Source organism: Silene latifolia, chromosome 10, assembly GCF_048544455.1.
Source record: "Silene latifolia isolate original U9 population chromosome 10, ASM4854445v1, whole genome shotgun sequence".
In the NCBI taxonomy this organism is placed as follows: domain Eukaryota; kingdom Viridiplantae; phylum Streptophyta; class Magnoliopsida; order Caryophyllales; family Caryophyllaceae; genus Silene; species Silene latifolia.
In genome coordinates, this window is record NC_133535.1 from 153,773,100 (window position 1) to 153,783,154 (window position 10,055).

Here is a 10,055-nt window from a genome sequence, read left to right on the forward strand (position 1 = left end):
ACAACAAAATGGCAGGGTTGAACGCAAGCATAGGCACTTGCTTGACATTGCTAGAGCCTTAAAAATCCATGCTCACCTTCCTATCAAGTTTTGGGGAGAATGTTTGTTGACTGCTACTCATCTCATTAACAAAATGCCTACCACATTACTTAATGGGAAGAGCCCTTATGAGATTTTGTTCAAGAAACCTCCTGACTATGAAGACTTGAGGGTGTTTGGCTCCTTATGTTATGCAACAATGCCTACCACTTTTAAAGACAAGTTTGGGGTGAGGGCACGAAAGTGCATTTTTATTGGTTACCCTCATGGTGAAAAGGGTTACAAGCTATATGATCTACAAACGCATAAAGTCTTTGTTAATAAGGATGTGATCTTCAAAGAACAAATATTCCCCTTCAAAGACAATGCTTGTTCTTCTACTACCAGCTATCCCATATTACCCACTGTGAATCCTGTTACTTCTACTACTTCACCTTTTTTCTTTTCTCCACAACATATTTTTAATACATCAAATAATAATACAATCAATACTAATAATTCTGATTTCTCATACATAGAATCCAATAATGATAATAGTAATACTTCAAATAATACAATTTTTTCTTCTCCCTCACTCAATACAACTCATCCTGATAATCAACTTGTTACTAATACAACTACTTCTACGGATATTAATCCTGGTGTCAGACTTAACACAATTGTTCATGGTCCTAACATTCCTTGTTTAGTCAAGACGTCTTCAAGGCCTAAACAATTGTCCACCAGACTCAAGGGTTTCTACTGTCCTCTCAAGCTTCCTGTGCAACATTCACTTACTGATGCTGTTAATCAACAATTTCCTGAGCCTGAGACAAATAGTTCCACTTCTTTTCATGCCTCTGTTTTACAACACCTGCCTGATTATGATCCTTATTATGTTGCATCTTTAGCCAATGTGTTTAAACTCCATGAACCATCAACATATAATCAAGCAAAAAATAATCCCCATTGGGTTGCAGCAATGAATAAAGAGATTGAAGCTCTAGAAAGTAATAACACATGGGAGCTTGTGTCCTTACCTCAAGGTCATAAAGCTGTTGGCTCTAAATGGGTGTTCAAGATTAAACATAAAGCTGATGGCACTGTTGAGAGGTACAAAGCACGACTAGTTGCCAAAAGTTTTACTCAGATTAAGGATAAGGACTACAAGCATACTTTTTCTCCGGTTGCAAAGTTTACAACAGTTAGGACAATTCTTGCTGTTGCAGCTGCAAAAGGGTGGTCCTTACATCAATTAGACATAAACAATGCCTTTCTCCATGGGCATTTAGATGAAGAGGTCTACATGATTCCACCAGCAGGGTACAATGCTGCCACTGGTCTAGTTTGCAGATTAAAAAAGTCAATTTATGGTCTAAAACAAGCTTCAAGACAGTGGAATATCACCTTGACCAAGCATCTCAAAGATCAAGGTTTTACTCAGTCCCGAGAAGATTATTCTCTGTTTTATAAACAAAGAGCAGGGAAATGGTTATTTGCCTTGATATATGTAGATGATATACTCCTTACAGGAGATGATATATCTGGAGTACTTGATATAAAGGGCACTCTAGATACTGAATTCACAATCAAGGACTTGGGACTCATGCGATATTTTCTTGATTTGGAGGTAGCCAGGAATCAGTCAGGCATTATGTTAAACCAAAGGAAATACATTGTGGACATACTTGTTGACCTAAAAATGGAAGATTGTCACATTGCCGATTTTCCTATGCAAAGGAATCTTAAGCTCTCAACTGACACTGGTGAAATGCTTCAAGAACCAGAAAAATATAGAAGAATTGTGGGCAAACTGTTGTACCTCAACCTCACACGACCAGACATATCATACTCAGTGCAACACTTAAGCCAATTTTTAGCTCACCCTTGACTACCCCATTGGCAGGCAGCTATACATGTTATCAGATACCTGAAAGGTACAATCAACACTGGCCTTTTTTATCCTGCTCTGAATGATCTATCTATCAAGGCATACAGTGATGCAGATTGGGGAACATGCGCTTTCACATGTAGGTCACTGAGTGGTTACTGTGTGTTCCTAGGCCCCTCCTTGATTTCTTGGAAAACCAAGAAACAAAAAACGGTCAGTAAGAGCAGTGCTGAGTTAGAGTACAGAAGCATGTCCTATGTGACGGGGGAGCTTGTGTGGTTGAATGCCTTGTTGAGAGACTTACAAGTTCAAACTTCATTGCGTATCCCTTTACACTGTGATAATAAGGCGGCTGCACACATTGCTGAAAATCCAATCTTTCATGAACGCACTAAACATCTAAATGTTGATTGTCATTTTGTGCGAGACAAATTCCAGGAAGGTTTTCTTCAACCACAGTATGTGAGGACAGGCCTGCAACTGGCAGATATAATGACTAAGCCCCTTGGAGCACAACAACATCTTTTCTTTTCAACCAAGCTTGGATTGCAGTCCATTCCTCCTGATCCAGCTTGAAGGGGGGATGTGAGTTAGTTGTGTTAGTTGTGATACTAGAGCACACGAATTGCTGACTTGGCAGAGTAGTTAGCATTTGTATATAAGGCAAGAAACACACTGTACATAACTAATTATTCATTCTCTTCATATAATAAAATTCTCTTTTATTTACCTCTGGTTTTCCTTTCTTGTTTTACAATCAAACACCTTTGTTCTTACATAACAATAGTGATTACCTAGTTTAACAGTGGCCTATATAATTCTCAAGCTTGTGACCTCTCACAAGTTGTAACTGGGTAAGTAATTAGGAAAGGTCACAAGTTTGTGACGGTCACAAGCGAGAGTTACTAATGTTCATGTAAATGTGAAGCTCATAAACTGTGGAGAATAAAGTTCCAACCCATATGAGTTGCACATCTAAGAATCCTACATTGAAAAATTAGAAAAGAGCATTCCACAATATAAGGCAAAAGACTACCCTCTGTTGTCAGTTAGTTTTAGAGTGGAACCTCATTGCGCTTATGAAGTCGACTTTCTCTCCTCCGTTAGGGTGCGGCCTAGACCCGTTTGCATGTTTTAACATGATATCAGATCCATGGCTATGTGACCTGGGTCTGGGTTTCATTGGCAAAGTTTGCAGCTGGACGAGCAAAGTTTCTTAGTTGAATTTGTCTAGTCTGTGTGATTGCGATTGGAGGAGAAAAAAGAGCCCCGGTTTGCTTGTGAAAAAAGATCTTACATGTGAAGGGGAGTGTTGCGAATAAAGCTCCAACCCATATAAGTTTCACCTGTAAGAATTCCACATTGGAAGAATTAAAGAAGAGTATTCCACTATATAAGTTAAGAGTCTATTTCCTCTATTACTAATTGGTGTTAGAGTGGAACCTCTTGGATTGGATTTCTATTGAGGCTCTTTCTCCTCAGTCTTATCATGGAAAACCTTCTCTCTCTGTCCTTTGAAGGTAGTTGAGGTTCCGAAGGTGATTGCTTGATAGATAGAGTAAAAGAAGGTTTTGTCTTGTCCTTTAGAGCAGGAGTTTCAGATTTAGGCTTCTCCTGAGTAGAGGGGCTTCAGTTGTTGGCTTCTTCTCAACAATCTTTTCTTTCTTTCTTTGCTGCTAATGACTCCGATGGAGCCAGTAAGCCACATGCGCAACATCACTATATCTTGAAATAATTGTTATCTTATGGCCAAGCTCCATATTGTCAACTATTTTAGCGATAAGTTGCTGAATGATTCCAGCTTTAGGACTTGCAACATCTATGATAATATTGTCTGTTTTGATTTGAGGTATTGGTTCATTAACCTCAACACGGTCCCCGGTATGTTTCAAGAATGTTGCCAGAGTGTCAATTAGTTTTAGTGTGGAACCTACTCGGACTTATGAAACGTACTCTCTCCCTTCGTTTGGATGTGGCCCTTGTCAAATTTAACATGGTATCAGAGCCCATGGATATTTGACTTGTGTTTCATTGGCCACATCTACGGCTGGACGAGCAAAAGTTGCTCAGTTAATTTGTCCAGTCTATGTGCTTGCAACTGGACGAGAAAAAAGAGCCACAGTTTGCTTGTGAAAAAGGGACCTTACTTATATGAGAGGGGGTGTTGAGAATAAAGCTCCAACCTATATGAGTTCCACATATAAGGAAGCCACATCGGAGAATTGGAGAAGAACATTATATAAGGCAAAGTGGCGGCCTTTATTACCAATTGGTTTTAGTCTGGACTGGAACCTCCTTGGACTTATGAAGCGAACTTTCTCTCATTCGTTTTTAGGTGCGACCCAGACTCGTTTGCATAATTTAACATAAATTTTGAGCCGCAAGTTTAATTGAAGACAAACATATCCGTCACAAGTTGAAGACGGGTTAAATAATACCCAAGTGGGTAGAAAAGTCAAGAAGACAAGTTATGATTGTTTACTCAGAGCTATGGATTATGTGTGGATTTCAAGTCTTGGATTAGATGGCTATGTTACAATCTACTTATTGGTTTTATTTGGACAAATATATGTCTATATCAATTGGCTAAAAAAACCACCATCAAACAAAGTCAAAATCCACAATTTCAATTTAATTAATTAAGTATTTTATCTCTACTTCATATTGTTAACAAATTACAACTCACCACCTAATCATATCATACCACACAAATATCTCTCTCTCTAAAAACCTCTAAAAACCCTAACCCTAATCTTCAAGTTCATCAATTAGGGGCTACCGTCTACCAATTTTGGTGGAGGTAAGCCCCAATTTTTCCGTTTTTCTTACTAAATATCTATTAATTATTAATTATATGCAAATAACTCTTGCCTCTCCTTTATTGGAGATTTGTCCTTGCCTCTGTGTGAGTTTGGTCCTCATCTTGTGTGAGATTCATCCTTCTATTTGAGAGGTTCAAGAATTATGTGGAAGATCAATGGTCTTATCTCAGTAGTCATATGGTCTTTCAAGAATGGATATTGGATTATTGCTTACGATTTGTGAGATCGGACAAGATTCGTCTCTTTCAAAACTTTATTATCGGATCTATGGATCCCCTCGCTTGGTCGTATGAAGAAACAAATGGTATGTTAGAGGGTGGTGTGCGGAAAGTCGCTTTTATCTAATAACGATCTTAGTTTTAGGAAGAGTTTGTCTTGCTTGTGTTTTACAAATTTGTATTCAATTAATTTTAATTTTTGTTGCAATTCTTGTATGACATATTATTATTATTATTAATGAAATTGATCTTTTACTCAAAAAAAAAAAAAAAATTAAGTATTTTATCTACTTATTTTATTAATAATAAAAAAATTCTTTGGGGCAAGAATCTTTTGTTTGTTAAACCAATAATACTCGTTCTCGTTACCTATATGATAGTGATACGAGTAGTTTTTAATATTAACAACTTGGACAAAAGTCATAGCTTGTCTTTCAGTGAGAGAGTTTATTATAGCAATTTGCATGCAATTACTATTTTTTATTACCATATAATGTTCATAATCTCACTTTTTTGTGAGGTTTTATGCCAAATTAACATTTTAGCATGTGATTATACAAATAGCAGTCACAATGTTGACTTTTCAAATTTGTCCCCTAGGCCGTGTTATACTGTTATTATTTACAAAAAGTCGTTGATTTTGTGACTTGACTAGTCCACTTTCTATGTCATTATATCCAGCGATTTGGTGATAGATATCATATACCACGGTTTAATTCAAGTGATTAAGATTTTCAGCTAGTCTTGCTTGTGACGCCAAGTGCGTCGTCATGAGCTGTGACATTGTGACTCACAAAAAGGAGAGAGACAAGTGACTTCCATGTATCTTCCCACTCACCTCTTAATGGGTATTTTGTGAAAGGAAACGGTATCCGTCACAAGCTTGTGACGGATATCGCCGTCACAAATGAGAATTTGTGTAAGATTTTATATGGTCGACGGTAGGCTATATGTTCAATTTTTTCCTTTATTTTATTATGTTTACGTATTCTTTAAAACAAAACCTTTAATCCGTGTATAGAGACATCGTATACAAAACAAGAATGTTAAATCTCTACTCTACATTCCTTCTAATAATAAATGGAGGTAGTTTAAATTAAAGTCCATACAATATCCTATTTGATTCCCTTATATGTCTAGTATTTTAAGGGGGCTGATTTATATCGACGACGTTTTAGTAAATATCGACGACGTTTTTCATAAAAAAGACGATGAATGCCCTTTTGACTTTATCTCTCTAAAAAAAATTCTCTCAAATTCAACTAAATAAAAAACAAAAAACAACAACAACAACAACAACAATTAACAATATGTCGGATCTCGATTCAACGGTATGTAAACAACTTAATCATTTGCTTAATTTTTCAATTTTTTTTTGCGCATCGTTCATTCTATTCGATAGTTGAATTAATTGACGTATTAACTTAATAGTAGCGAATGTTAGAATTTGTTGCGTAATCCAAAAAATGTCCCCGAAAGATGAACCATGGCCAAAGTTGGAAACCAACGTTGGACCACGGTCCAAACGTTGGAAACCAACGTTTGCCACGGACCAAACATTGATTTCCAACGTTTGGCCATGGTCCAACATTGGATTTCAACGTTTGGCCATGGTCCAACCTTGTGCATGCAATTTGGTATCTTTGCACGGAAAAGGTAGGAGGGTCCATCTCGAGGATATTCATGTCTTTTGGAAGACATTGGTGTATGATATTCCTCAACAAATGCCGAAAAATGACGGTGATTTATGGGATGAATTAGCGAATGATATGAGGCAAAGTGACCCGGTTAAACTAAGGGCGGCCATAGACTTGTTGCGTGATTTCCAAAGACCGGAGGACCAAGAGATTTTGCCACCCCCTATTAATGAGCACCCGAAAGGTCGTCCAAGAGGTTCAACCACTAGAAACAGTCGGGTTTTGAGCATGCGAAAGGAAGTTCGGGACACCAAGTACTCACTGCTCAACAAATGCGGAGGTTCAACAAAGAATTGGTGATTTCGAATCAGGAACTCCCGGTGCTCCTTTGGGAATGAACTTTACCATTGGCTTTATATCAACATGGGTCAAACGGTGGGGTATACCTGAGGTTTTGTGGGGCCACTTCGATGGTTGGGTGGATGTTGGAGATGACGGTCATTGTGGATTCCGGGTAATATCGCACGCCCGCCGAGGCCGAGAGACATTATTATATAGTTATGCGGGAATGGTGTTCGAGGGAGATGAGGTCCGACTCTATCTACGCAGAGTTATATGGAGGTTTTCTATCACCACTCGCGGTATGTCGTGGTTAGATTTAGCGATTCGACGAGTTGAGTTTTTTTGATTGGTTGTGGGGCGGGACCATTGGATGTGTAGCGACGATTTGCTAGTTTTTGCAACGATGTTCAACTGGACGATATGTGTGATTGGTCATACACTGCGAGACGGGAAGAATGTTTGGGAAGGAAGTTGCAAAACTATCATGCCATTGAAGACCCGAGTTGAAGGCCGACTACCGTGTGGTATTTTGTGGTTTGTCCTACATCATAGCCATTGGATGCGGTTGCATTCTAGCAGCCCCCTTGAGAGTCTCCCTATGCCGCCACTTGATCCCTCTTGGTTGACCTTCCGAGATCCCAGTGTCGTTCACCTAGAGACTTTGTACCAACATAACATTGAGATTTGGCAAGCGTTCATGTTAGAAACTCCGAGAACACGTCGTAGAAGTCAGGTGTCTGATAGTGCGACAGTTATCTCAGTTAGTAGTTGTTCGCATTGAAAAAACTATTAAGTTCACTTGTGTAATGTAATATATTAATGAAAATCATAACAATTACTAATTTAAATGTTACCGTTATAATTCAAATGTTACCGTTATAATTCAAATGTTACCGTTATAATTCAAATGTTACCGTTATAATTCAAAATAACCGTTATAATTCAAATGTTACCGTTATAATTCAAATGTTACCGTTATAATTCAAAATAACCGTTATAATTCAAAATAACCGTTATAATTCAAAAATAGCCGTTACAATTAATAAATAGCCGTTACAATTACTAGCTTATAAATAGGCCATTCTATTTCAATTTCAATCACAACATCCAATTCTAATCACAACATCCAATTCTATTCACAACATCCAATTCTAATCACAACATCCAATTCTATTCACAACATACAATTCTAAAATGGATCTCACAAATGCACAAAAAACCAGAGTTTATCAAATAAGAATCGACCTAATTGTTCAAAATTTACCAATTCTAATTGAGCGTCTTGAATCAGTGCTTCCCAGTGCCACTGTATGGCACATGCTTGAAGAGCCTCCAATTGGTAGCCTTTGTATAATTTTACAAGGAAACCGAGAAGATGTGCTAACTCCAGCAATTACAGATGAGGTTGTCTCTGATGAAGCATTAACCGAGAAGATGTGGGAGTTTCGTAGGTTAAAAAGTGACATCTTAACATATTTTGAGCGCATTCTCACCGTGATCGATTACCCAAGACTATCAGACTTATGTGCTGGTAGAGTGCCGGGCCAAGGAATTCTATATCTCTACTTGAATGATTTGTTGACTGAATATATGTCTACCCAACCTGAAGAAATTGAGGTTCATGACCATGAAGAAGATAAGGAATCGTCGTCTTCATCATCGGAAGATAATTAAGTTCGATAGTTATTTAATTATGTTATGTTTTAAGTAATAATCGTTTATGGTTTGGGGTTTAGGGTTTAGGGTATGGGGTTTAGGGTTTAGGGTATGGGGTTTAGGGTTTAGGGTATGGGGTTTAGGGTTTAGGGTATGTGGTGTTGTTGTTAGTTTTAAATTTATGTTTTAAGTGATTTATGTTTTAATCATATTTTTAAGTGCTTTATGTAATGTCCTTGTATTTCAATTAATGAATGTTTTAATTAAATTATGTTTAAAGTCATTTAATTAAATATCGTTGCATTTACTTAAATACCGTCTCCAAACAATAATAAAAATAAAACATAAAAATTATCCATACAAAGACACTAAAAAAACCATAAAAACATCATCCAAACATACATAATCCAACGAAATAGAAAAACATAAGAAAATGAAAAGAAACTAGTCATCATACACGTCTGCATAGTAAGGACGCAACCCCTCAAACAAATCCTCTAGAGTCTCTCTCTCGGTCTCCTCATCATCTTGCTGGAAGACCGTCTTCAACTTACGACTAACAGCTAGGGCGACTTCCGGCTCCTCATGAAACTCGACAGGCCGAAAATGGACGCGGTGTGAGGGGGGATAAAAGTAGGGGTGTGAATGCTCTACATACCAAGTCATGTATCCCTTAGTACACTCGAAAGGCATATATGCCTTCTTTGACAGGTGTCGGAGTTGTATGATGGATATCTCGGACATCCATGTCCTATCGGGCTCTTGCCCGAAATCCAGCCTGTAAGACCCGTTCGCGGGCCGAGACTCCTTCACCGCAATAGGCATCGAGGCCGGGACATCCTGACGGTACCCAAACTGACGCATGCATCGATCCGGCTGGTACGGCTCTACTATATCAAGATGTCTGATAAAACCCGAGTAAAGCGATACTCTGCAAGCTCCCTGAGGACGGTTCCCGTAAGGCAACCATCGGACATGCTCTGCCGTAAGATCGTCCAAACTATGACGATACAACTGAAAAGTACGAGACTCGCCCTTACTCCGAGGCAAGTTGGCCCAACCCTCAACAAGAGGACGGTCCTCAAAACAGAATCCAGCACCGGGTCGGAACCTGGGAAAGTACTCGTATATCCACGCCTGGAGTAACGGTAGACACCCACTAACACCCAAACTATCTCGGCGCGATGCCATCCCTAGCTGTCGGTACAAGTAAGCCAAACAAGCCGCACCCCAAGCATATGAACCAACCCGCTCAAGACTATCAAACAAGGGCAACAACTGAGCGGACACCCTATCACCACTCTTATCCATGAAAAGAGTGTGACCCAGTAACATCAAGAGGTAAGCCCGTAACGAGTCATGCTCGTTCCCTAGGTAAACAACACGACTCAACTCCGATGTTAGTAAACCGCCATTCTTGTAGAGCGGTGGTACAACATCGGACTCAGGAACTCCATAAAACCTCGCAATC